General features: G+C 38.8%; 1 protein-coding gene across 1 annotated transcript in view; it reads left to right on the top strand.

Moving 5' to 3' along the window:
• The window catches only part of LOC150089436 (uncharacterized), a 140371-nt gene that overhangs the window by 125352 nt on the left and 2241 nt on the right, over positions 1–12778 (top strand). The window lies entirely within an intron of this gene.

Raw genomic sequence — 12778 nt, 5'->3', positions numbered from 1 at the left:
TCATCACCTCGCAGATGCCTAGTCTCCAGGCACTATAATTTGCAAAATTTAAGCCTTTCTTCGTAAGAGCAACCCTTTGTTCCATTTACTAATCTTGTTGCCCTTCTCTGTACTCGTTTCAACACCTCTACATCCTTCTTAAAATGAGGCCTCCAGACCTGTATAGAGTACTCAAGGTGTGGCCTGACCATTGCCTTATATAACGGGATAATCACCTTATCCCTGCTAGAAACATTCCTGTATATCATTGACAAGATACTATGAGCTACTCTTGCAGAATGTCTGCACTGCTCAGAAAACTTCATATCTGCCTGCACAATTACCCCCAGATCCTTTTCGTTCTCTACCACTGTGTAGTACCACAGAGTTGATATGTCACTCTCGGGTTGCTGCTTCCCCTATGTAGTACTTTACATTTGTCAATGTTAACTTCATTTGCCACCTCTCAGCCCATCTGCTCAACTTTTGTAGATCCTGTTGCAGCAGCGTACTGTCATTAGTGTCCTTAACAACCCCACCAACCTTCGTATCGTCTGCAAACTTGGACATTAAGCTTGGTATACCATCAATATCATTTATAAATACAGAAAACAACAATGGACCCAATACTGAACCCTCAGGGACTCCACAAATAACATTAGTCCATGATGAGCAGTGTCTATTGAATAACACTCTCTGTCTTCTCCCAATCAACCATCCCTTTATCCATAGCAGTAATTTGCCTCCACTGCCACACTGCTCTAATTTGTGCAGCAGTCTTCCCTGTACAACAGTATCAAAAGTTTTTCTAAGATTCAAATATAGGATATCAAAGTTATTCCCTGCATCCGGTTCCTTTGTGACTGCATCATAGTATCCAATCAATTTGGTCAGAAAAGACTCACTTAACAAAACCATGCTGTGTCCGAGCTATAACTCATAATTATGGCTAAGGGTTTGCTTACTTCCTTTGCTGCCTCCTTTAATATAACTGGATAGATACCGTCCACCTCGGGTGCCTTTTTTATGTTTATCTTCAATAATTTCTCCTCCACTTTCTTCTTAGTTATTACAAAATCATTCAGCTTGCTGCCAGACTTTAACTCACCTCTGGTATTCCCCTCCCTGAATAGGGTGAATGTGGATGCAAAATATTCATTCTTTGTTAGCCACCTGAGCAGGATCATCAACAGTTGAACGATCAATATCCAGTGGACCAATCTGATTCATCCCTTTCCTCCTATAGTTTACGTAGGTAAAGAACTCTTTGTTGTTTTTCTTTGCATCCTTTGCCAAGGATTTCTCATAATCTGTCTTTGCCTACCTAATCTCCTTTGTGACTTGGTTACAGACCAGCTTATATCTATCATAGGCTTCCATGTCATCCATTAATTTATGTATCCCATGCATTTTTTCTTCTCTGCCACATGTCTCATTAGTTCATCTGACATCTTTTTAGGCCTAAACCTTGAACAATATTTCTTAGTTGGTATGTAAAGCCTAGTAGCTTCCAAGATAAATTCTTTGAATGCTTCCCATTCTGAATTTACTGTTGGTAATATCAGTTGGTCCCACCATATAGAATTTAAATACTGTCTCAGACCACCGTAGTCACCTTTACGAAAGCAAAAACCCTTCCCTTTACCTCTGATGGTAGTTACCTCTTTGAGTAAATCCCACTTCGGCACACTGATCACTGCCACCTAGTGGTTCCTTTATCTGCAAGTTCTTAATGCATGAAGAATCACTACTGATAATCAAATCAAGAGTATTACTCCCTCTAGTTGCCTCCCGAACATGCTGATGTAGAAAACAATCATCCGATAAATCCACAAAATCCTTGCTAGCGTGTGAGTGACCAACCCACAAATTCCAGTCAATATCTAGGAAATTAAAATCCCCCATTATAGGACTGATTTACTGGCCCACTCTATTTCCCTGTACAGTTCTTTTTTATACTCATCAAAGTCATTAGGCCTATACACACTCCTACTCTCAATTTTGATCTCCCAATGCTTATGTCACACCAAACTGACTCAACACTGCACTGTCCAGTGATGTCGACTTTTTTTTTTTTTTTTTATGAAAACCCCAAACACGAAGGTATCAAAACCTATAGTACTTAGTACCATGCATGGGTTGAAGGAGGGGGATGCCGGAAACTTTGCTCTAGAGACTAAACATGGGTTTCGTGCCACTTCAAGGCTTCACTTCCTTGGATTTTATGTGTTTCTTAACTAATAGTATAACCCTTCCTGTTCACGTACAAATTCCAGTTCTGCATTCCTTATATCTGTGTGACCAGGTCTCATATCCCAAAAATATCTGCCTTTGATGTTCTCGGCAATACCTCAAATTCATCAAATTTATTTACCAAACTCCTAGCATTGGTGTACATGCAAGTATATATGCACCTGTTCTTATTCTTAGCTGCCGTAACACAGCCCATGTGTTTACTTTTACCACAATGACACCCAGCAGGCTCTGAAATACCCTGTATCTTGTTTTTCAGGCTGCTGCTCATTCCAATAGAAGCAGGGCAAGAATCACTTTCACCTCTGCCAGCGGCTTCTGTTAATCTATTAGTCCTTGTATTCCCCCCCCCAAGCCTGGCAGTTTTCTGACCCACCTAACACTGCCTCGATATCATCAGCAAATATTCTTGCACCCTTTCTATTTAAGTATTCAAAGAACTAGTGACAGTAGCAACGTAGAGGGGAGTGGGGGGTTGAATCAACTAAGATATATAAACTTTAGGAAGGTGAAATGTTGCCAGATTTTGTCGAGTCTTTCACTGTGCATTAAATATAATGACATATAGGCAATAATAATTAAAAAAAAAAACTGTATCACCAATTTCCAAAAGACTAGCACGAATTAAGAATGATTGCTAAAGAACTCGGTGTGGAAACTATAAAGATCGCTGGTGTGTCCACAAGATGAGCAGCTTTTAGCTTTCGGACGGCAATTGCCGGGTTGGAGGAATTATCCCGCTTTGTGGAAACATTTTGAATGAGAAGTTAAATATTCCGGATTATTAAATCGACTTTTAAATTTGGAATTTCTTAACCATTTAGCACTAATGATCGACATCCTGCAGAAGCTTTCTTACCTTTCGGAAGCTTTGCAGAATCACAATGGTAAAAAGGCGCCTCCATAGCCAGGTGGGAAGGAGCAGCAGTGCGTAGCACAGGCTTCTTGATTAGACCGGGGTTCGAGCCCCTCACCACCAAATACGGAGGATGCGGAAAGGTCAGGGAATGACCACCGCATATCCCGGAGCAATATGGCCTTAGTTGCTAATGCTCCTAAAAAAAACCAAATAACAATAACAATGGTAAAAGCATATAAATTAATAATTCGAACTATGAATGCTCTTGCTAGTTTGAAAAATTCTGAAGGAAATTATGAAGCTAATATTGAGAGCATGTTGAAGTGGAAAGAATTTGAAGGGATCAAATTGGAAAGTAAAAAAATTAGCTCGTGACAAGTTATTAAATGCATTGTTGAATCCTTCAAGGATAAGTTATTAATGCAACAGGGTGATTTTAAATTAAAGAAAATGACGATACCATTGAAAATTCCAATTTCATTTCATAGAAAATATCTTTGAAACCATTGCGATTATAGTGCTGAAGCTGAGTGAGCTTGCAGCGTAATGAATAATACAGGAACTCCCCGACTTACGGAATCCTACTTTACGTAAGTTTTTGCCGGCCCGTGCAAACCTCAAGAATTCATGGAAACGTATTCTGCATTCCTTAAGAATAAATGGAGGTATCGTGAAAATATCGTAATGCGAACCCAATAACACTCTTTTTTTTTTTTTGTAATTCATTCCAGTACTAAGCTATTTATCTCTCTAAAAGCCGACTGGGCTAGCCAGGTGGGTAAAGTGCCTGTATGGCAACCCAAAGGTCGCGGGTTCGAATCCCACCTCGGGCTTGGATCAAAGCACTACAAAAACCTTGGGAGGTGCACTATAGCCATGGAAGCCGATGCGCCAACAACTACCAAAAAAAAACAAAAACTCTCTCTAAAAGGTCATTTTTATAATGGAATTTGCACTACTGTTTCATCGTTATATTTTCCTGTTTTAAGAATCAGTTTTGAACGTCTTTGTGATATTTTTCTAAAGCACGTTACTGGAGGTCACGACCAAAAAACAATAAAAACAGTGAACTTTCCGGTTTCTGTTAGTGCATCTAATTATAAACGGGTAGTAAACTCGATCTTATTGCATTGGCGATAATACCGATAACTGGAATTCTGTGGGTTTTTACGTTACGATATTATAGTGAAATAAGTTCCCCTTCACTGAAATCTTCAATCATATGAAAAACAAATTTTCAGAAAAACAGCTGGATATCATCATTCTTCTCTTTCTTGGTGATTCCTTTCTACTTCTCTCTCTCTCATGGTAACTCGGGAATTTTTTTTTTTGGCTGGTGCAGCATAAGCCTCATGCTTCCTTGTTCCATATGGCTAATAATAATAATATTTACTTATTATAATGGTGAAGGGAAAGGGACCAACGGAATGCAAGTGCTGGCAGTGCTAAGAAAAGAAACAAGATTCATTTAGAAATTAAGATGATTAATTAAAATTTACGAAGCAGGACGAAGTTTGTCATCTATTGCAAGGGCCTCTCTGCTTCAACGGTGAATACTATTTTAAAGGACAGTGCGCATATAAAAGAACATGTCAAAGGATCAACGCACTTAAGAACAATAATGATCACAAAACAGCGTTCAGGTGCTATATCGAAGATGGAACATCTGTTAATAATATCGATGGAAAATCAGATTCAGAAGCTAGTGCCCCTGAGTCGAATGACCATTCAAGCAAAAGCAACAAGTATTTATAAAGACAAGATAAGCACGGCGAACCCCAACCCAAGTTCGTGGCAAGCAACGGGTGGTTTAATAGGTTCAAGTATCGCGCTGGTTTCCACAACGTTAAAGTATGCAGTGAAGTCGCCAGTGCCGATTCTGCAGCTGCAGAGAAAAAATTATTGATGAAGGTGGGCTATTCAACGCAGCAAATTTTTAAAGTTGACGACGCTGCTTTGTATTGGAAAAAAAATGCCGGATCGAACATACATTGCCAAAGAGGAAAATACAATGCCAGGTTTCAGGGCATCAAAAGATAGGGCCACGCTCTTGCTTGGGGCTAATGCGGCGGGAGATTACAGATTAAAACCACTGCTTGAGTACCATTCTGGAAATCCTCGTGCATTTGGGGCATCAATAAAGCCACCCTACCCGTGCATTTCCGATCGAACCAGAGAGCATGGATAACAATATTTCTATGAGGAATAGTTTAAATGCTGCTTCATTCCCAAGGTTGAAAAATATTGTAAACACAACTGCGTTCCTTTCACAATTTTGCTTCTATTAGATAATGTTCCTGGACATCATACGCATCTAGATGATTTCAGTTCGAACATAAGAGTCATATTTCTACCGTCAGACATGACTTCACTCATCCAACGTATGGATCAGGGTGTTATTTCGAATTTAAAAGCATACTATTTACGCAAAAAATCTGCAGTAGACGATGAGAAAAATTTTACGTTAACAGACTTTTGGAAATCTTACAATATTTATACCGCCATCTTAAACATTAATAAGGCCTGCACGGAAATTAATAAAATTCCATAAATTGCTCAAGGAAGAAAATATATGCCCACGGCACGTAAAAGGCTTCGAAAAAGACGAATCATATGAAGAGGTTACAGATAAGATTGTTCAGGTTGCAGAGCTACTTCAGCTAGAGGTTGATGTCAAAGACAGGGAGGAGTTAATAGAGGAAGAAGAGAAGGAATTATCTAACAAATAACATATCGACTGCAGGCAGAAATAATGAAAGAAGAAAATTCTGACGAAGCTCAAGATGAACCAAATGAGGAGCCCAGAAGCTTCATCACAAGAGAGATGGCAATGTCATTTCATGAAATTGCATCGGCAATGGCGAGGTTTGAAAAGATGGATCCTGACAGCGAACGATTCTTAAAAGTTAACAGAGGGGTGAATGATATGCTTGCTTGCTACAAAGAAATCTACGATGAAAAGAAAAAAGCCACCGTCCAGTCATCCATTAATAATATGTTCTTTCATAAGGTTGAGCGGCCGACTCCTTCTAAATCCCCATAGCCCCCAATCTCCGCAGCGACGTACTTATCAGCTGAAGACGTCGATTCTGGCAACGATGCCCGAGAGGTAAAACGTACTGATGTTATGCCTGTCTCCTCTCTTTTTTTGTAATTTTATAATTTTGAAATTTTTTAAATTGCACCCTTTTGTAATTTTTCCTGCGCATGAGATAAAAAATTGAATAAATACAAAAAAATAATTCTATTTACATTTTCGTCGAACATTTCGTTTTCGACTCAATCAATTCAGCGAGCACAGTTGCGAGCGCTGCACAAGCATGGGGAAAATTCCCCGATTTACGTAATGTTCCACGGAACGCAACCTTACGTAAGTCGGGGAGTTCTTGTATTGTGACAATTAAACTGGTTGCAGATTATGATGACCATACATCTAAATGGAAAACCATTGCTTCAATTTGATCCGGATCGTTATGTCAAATCATTCCTCTGTAATCATCGCTCAACTATTGAGCAAAGCAAGATCGACAACAAATATTAATAATGAAGCATATTCTATATAGACTATAAAATTAAGGGCAAAACCTCATGCTACGAGGTAGAATGACTAACATGTAGGTTATTGCAAAAGCATTATTTTAACGTCAAAGTAGTGAAATTAATTAATTAAATTGGCATCGTTTTGGTTATATCTTATTTAACCTTAATTTACTTTAACTACTTTGTTAGATGGCTACGTTAAAATGATGCTTTTGCACTAACTGAGTGTAAATTCTATATGGCAATTTTTAGAATAAATTTTTCTCATTTTTGTTATTTGTGATATGGGGAATATTTCATGTTATTTTTTATTCGCAATATTAAAATTTTATCATGAAAAAAATGTATCCCTTATATTTCCCTAGTTGTTAAAAAAAAAAGAAAAAAAAAGTTGGGCGTGTTCCAAGCACGCGCAGTACATGGTTCATGCGAAACATCCTTCGCGTTGCTTTTAGGTACTTTGATTTGTATATATCGATTACGAAATAAAAGAGGTTTTTTATTGTAAATATTTTATTGATCATTCACGGAGAACATATAATGGTTTTATGATAACTAAAGTAAGAGATGTATACTTGCGATGCAACGTATCTAAATATCTCTGTAAAATAGCACCGGTTGATGTACCGATCTTGTAGTTGAAGCGACATACGCAGCTGTTACGGGAACCTAACAATGGAATGTAACGAAAATGCGAGACGAAAAAATAAATTGTTGACAAATATTTGTATTGTTGCAATCATACTTACTGCAGTCGTAACTTCAGGAAGCATGATTGCGACGTCATACTATTCAAAAATTCTAAAAAGTTATAACCTCAGACACTGTCGTATCCAGTTATCATCGTAAGACGAGCATGACGACCAGCTTTTTAAGTTTTTTTTTTTAAATAGACCTAGGAATGTTTTACACATTCATTTATACGCATGGCCAAGGGTGTAATAAGCCGCATCTGTCCACTCCCCTAAATCCGCCCCTGACTCGAGATATCATATCGGTCACGAAAAATGCGTCACGTACTACTAGTAGTGCGAGCGTGGGAAGCGCCTCTAGTGGAAGCCCCGGATGACGTCATTTCCGTAACCGATGAAATTTACTCCGTAGAAAGTCGGAAAAACTGCAAGCCCATTGTTAAAATATTCACAGCTCACCACTGGTTATTACACCTGGGATGCAGAATTATTATTTGTGAAGATTCAATGATACCCTCACGGTATCATATCAGGTCAGTATGGGCTTGGCACACCCAGGGTCCTGAGCTGGATATCATCATTCCCTTTCTTGGTGATTCCCTTCTACATCTCACTCGTGTTTTCTCTCTTCCCTTCCCTCAGGGTAACTCAGAATTTTTTTTTTTTTTTTTTTGATGCAACAAAAGCCTCAGGCTTAATTGGACCATATGGCTAATAATAATAAAGTTTTTACTGGATGAAAAGTTTAATTTAAACGACTGACAGACTACACGGATTAAAGTAAATCTTTTCAAAACACTACATAACTTTCACTGAACCTCTTCGAAAATAAAAATTGAAAAACTGCTCACGGATGTTCATTGATTACATAAAATAAACAAATAGTAACACTTGCCTCCGATGTAATGACCATTGAATATAAACAATAAATTTATTTTTCAGTACTCTTGATAACTGCGCCCCACCCCCAACCTGGCTGTGGATCTATTAGATTTGCTATTATTATTATTATCAGCCATATGGTACAAGGAAGCCTGAGGCTGCACCAGCCAAAAAAAAAAAAAAAAAAAATTCCCGAGTTACCCTGAGAGAGAGAAAGAGAAAGGGGTCACCAAGAAAGAGAAGAATGATGATATCCAGCTCAGGACCCTAGGTTTGCCAAGCCCATACTCACCAGATGTGAGCCCCTGGGGTTGTGCTTCACGTGTGTGTTAAGCAGTTATGTCATGAAGTGTCTGGTTAATTTTCTTATTTGCTGGGCAGAAATGCCTCGTTCTGGAGGAAAAATTGATGGACCTGCATAAAAATAGCAAAGCTTTATCCGGAATTAAATTTTAGAGGCAACTAGAGGGAGTAGTATACTTGATTTGATTATCAGTAGTGATTCTTCATATATTAAGAATCTGCAGATAAATGAACCACTAGGTGGCAGTGATCACAGTGTGCAGAAGTGGGATTTACTCAAAGAGGTTACTACCATCAGGGGTAAAGGGAAGGGTTATTGCTTTCGTAAAGGCGACTACGATGGACTGAGACAGTATTTAAATTCTATACAGTGGGACCAACTGATGATGTTACCAACAGCAAATTCAAAATGGGAAGCATTCAAAGAATTAATCTTGGAAGCTACTAGGCTTTACATACCAACTAAGAAGTATTGTTCAAGGTTTAGGCCTAAATTGATGTCAGATGAACTAATGAGGCATATGGCAGAGAAGAAAAATGCATGGGATACATATAAATTAATGGGTGACATGGAAGCCTATGATAGATATAAGCAGGACTGTAACCAAGTCACAAAGGAGGTTAGCAGATTATGAGAAATCTTTGGCAAAGGATGCAAAGAAAAACAGCAAAGAGTTCTTTACTTATGTAAACTCTAGAAGGAAGGGGATGAATCAGATTGGTCCACTTGATATCGATAGTTCAACTGTTGATGATCCTGCTCAGGTAGCTAACAAACTAAATGAATATTTTGCATCGACATTCACACATGAGTTATTCAGCGAGGGGAATGCCAGAGGTGTATTCAACTCTGGCCGTTTGCTAGATAACCTTGTAATAACTGAGAGTAAAGTGGAGGAGAAATTGTTTAAGATAAATACAAGAAAGGCACCTGGGGTGGATGGGATCTATCCAGTTATATTAAAGGAGGTAGCAAAGGAAGTAAGCAAACCCTTAGCCATAATTATGAGAGCTTCCTTGGACTCAGGGGAAGTACCCATGGACGGGAGATGTGCAAATGTGACCCAAAATTCACAAAAAGGAGGATGAAAGCCTGACCCAAGTAATTATAGACCTGTGAGTTTAACTTCTGTTCCAGGAAAATTAATGGAGGCACTGTTTAAAGAAGCACTGCAAGATCATCTAGACAAGACTTCAGTTATAGCTCGGACACAGCATGGTTTTGTTAAGGGGAAGTCTTGCCTGACCAATTTGATTGGATACTAATATGGAGTCACAAAAGAACTGGATGCAGGGAATAACTTTGATATTATATACTTGGATCTTAGAAAGGCTTTTGATACTGTTGCACATGGAAGACTGCTGCACAAATTGTAGCAGTGTGGCATTGAAGGAAAATTGCTGCTATGGATAAAGGGGTGGTTGAGGGGGAGAAGACAGATTGTGGTAATCAATGGACACTGCTCATCCTGGACTAATGTTATTAGTGGAGTCCCTCAGGGTTGAGTGTTGGGTCAATTATTGTTTTCTGTATTTATAAATGATATTGATGATGGTATATCAAGCTTAATGTCCAAGTTTGGAGACGATACAAAGGTTGGCAGGGGTGTTAAGGACGCTACTGACGCTATGCTGCTGCAACAGGATCTGGAAAAGTTGAGCAGATCGGCTGAAGGTGGCGAATGAAGTTTAACATTGACAATGATATACAGGAATTTTTCTAGCAGGGATAAGGAGGTGATTATTCCCTTGTATAAGGCAATGGTCAGGCCACACCTAGAGTACTGTATACAGGTCTGGAGGCCTCATTTCAATAAGGATGTAGAGCTGCTGGAACGAGTACAGAGAAGGGCAACAAGATTAGTGAATGGAACAAAGGGTTGCTCTTACGAAGAACGGCTTAACTTTTGCAAATTACAGTGTGTGGAGACTAGGCACCAGCGAGGTGATCTGATATAGGTGTATAGAGTCTTGAATGGTTTGAGCATGCTCAATGCTGATGGGATACTTCATCTTGCTCAGAATAATCACCTGAGAGAGCATATATTCAAATTGAGGAAAGACAGTTGTATTATAGATGTGCGAAATTTGCCTTTAGCCAGCGGGTAGTTGGTTGGTGGAACAGACTTCCATCCCTTGTTGTGGAGGTTGATAGCCTAAATAAATTAAAGGCTGAGCTGGACAGGCATTTTGAACGAACGGAGGGGTGAAGTGGAAGGTTTTTTTTTTTTTTTTTTGGCTGATGCTGCATAAGCTTGCTTTCTTGCATCATATGCCTCTACTAATGCTAATTACTCGTGTCGCCCTTTATGAAATGGAGATACCTTTGCACTTAGGGATTCAGGGGAGGCCCATGGGGCCTCTCCTAAGCATATCGATGTTCTCATAATTATGGCTAAGGGTTTGTTTAGTTCCTTTGCCGCCTCCTATTGTTTGCATGGTTTCTTCTCCGAGAAATTTTATTGATTATTTTTTTTCTAGGCAAATCGACCACAGAATATGTGGAGTTTACAAATGCAATATGCTCAGGAGCGGATTAAGGTCGGTTGAGGCCCCTGGGCAGAAGAAAATATTGGGCCCCTTAAAAAAAAGAGAGAGACAGGGAAAATAAAAATTCATGTTAACCATTTTTTAAATAAATAAAAAATATTATGTACTATTAATGTTTTATTTCCAATAAAATTTGAATATAATATATGTATAATATAATTAATAATAGCATAATAATAATCACAAAGTTTTGAACTAATAGTTGAACATATTAGTTGAACTAATATGTTCAACTAATTTGTTGTGGTTTTGCGTATAAATTTGGGGTTTCGCGTGGGCCCTTCAGAAGTCGGGGCTCATGGCGCGCGCCCGGTGCGCCCGCCGTTAAATCCGCCTCTGAATATGCTTGATGTCTCATAAATATTCAGTCAATTGCAATTGCCTTAATGGCTTTGATGTTTAACACAAGTTCCAAAAATAAAAATGCAAATAAACTCAGTGGCCCGAAACTTATAAACCTTTATATAATGTTTGATAGGGACATCTTTTGTCCGAATTACAGTCTGTACTCCTCGTGGCATGGATTCTGCTAGGTGTCTGAGTGATCCAGCTCTTGTTTTGACAACCATATTGTCGATAGAGAACTGCGAAGCCAAACTACCGTTTTCGACATTCCCAAGACATTCTCAATTAGGTTTAGATCTGGAAAATTCTGAGCTCATTGACGTTAGAAATCTTTGGAATGCTCTTCGAATCATTCAAATACAGTTTTTACACGATTGATATTTGCGCTGTTGTCTTGAAAGAATCGATCGCAATTCCTGTCAAAACGAAGCACTGTTGGCTGAAATTGGTCAGATATTCTTTGAAGGTGACATGATCCTCTAACGGTATGAGTAGACCCAGGCTGTACCCCACGTTATGATCCCACTTCCAGCCGCCTGAATGGTGTACACTAAACAATCTGGATGCATGGCTTACTGAGATTCACGCCACACTTTCACCCTACCATTGGTGCAAAAAAGTGTTGCCCCATTCTAGTTAACGCTTTCGATTTTTTATAGAAATAAGTGGCTTTTTTAATAGGCACACGACCACCAAATCTTAGAGTCTTCAACTCTAAGATTTGGTTAACATTGCTTAGTTATGTTGGAACTAAGCAATAGGAGTTCATTCTTTATTGAAATTGATTCAGTCATATGCTGCACGCTGAACCTTCTATTTTGATGTAGTCTTGAACAAAGATCCTTTTGCCAGTCATATTTGAATTTGTTGGCTGGTTTTCTGTCTGGTTTGAATTTTAATTTCATGCCACGTGTTGAAACAAGCCATTTTTGTTTTTACAGGGGATGGTCAAGCATGGTCCCATGTAGGGCTTAAGAGGCTATAGTCTGTGTATAATCAGAATAATGAGGATGTTTTACTACTATATGATAATTAACCTTTAATTATACTCCAGAATATTGCATATCACCTCTACTTCTGGAAAATCCCTGGGGATGGTGATTATGTGTTTCATTCCGAAATTAGTTTGTAGAGCTTAAAGTCAGGACAGATGATAATGCCTCATGTTATTTTGAGAATCTAAGTGCTAGGTATATAGCAAAACGTATGGGCTTGGCACACCCAGGGTCCTGAGCTGGATATCATTATTCTTCTCTTTCTTGGTGATTTCCTTCTACTTTTGTCTCTCTCTCTCTCTCAGGGTAACTCGGGAATTTTTTTTTGGCTAGTGCAGCATAAGCCTCAGGCTCCTTGCACTGTGTAGCTATTAATAATA

The sequence above is a fragment of the Mastigoproctus giganteus genome, chromosome 2 (genome assembly GCF_048544385.1).
Source record: "Mastigoproctus giganteus isolate SK-2022 chromosome 2, ASM4854438v1, whole genome shotgun sequence".
Classification (NCBI taxonomy): Eukaryota; Metazoa; Arthropoda; class Arachnida; order Uropygi; family Thelyphonidae; genus Mastigoproctus; species Mastigoproctus giganteus.
The sequence above is the reverse complement of the archived record's forward strand: the minus strand, read 5'-3'. Positions and strand labels throughout refer to the sequence as shown.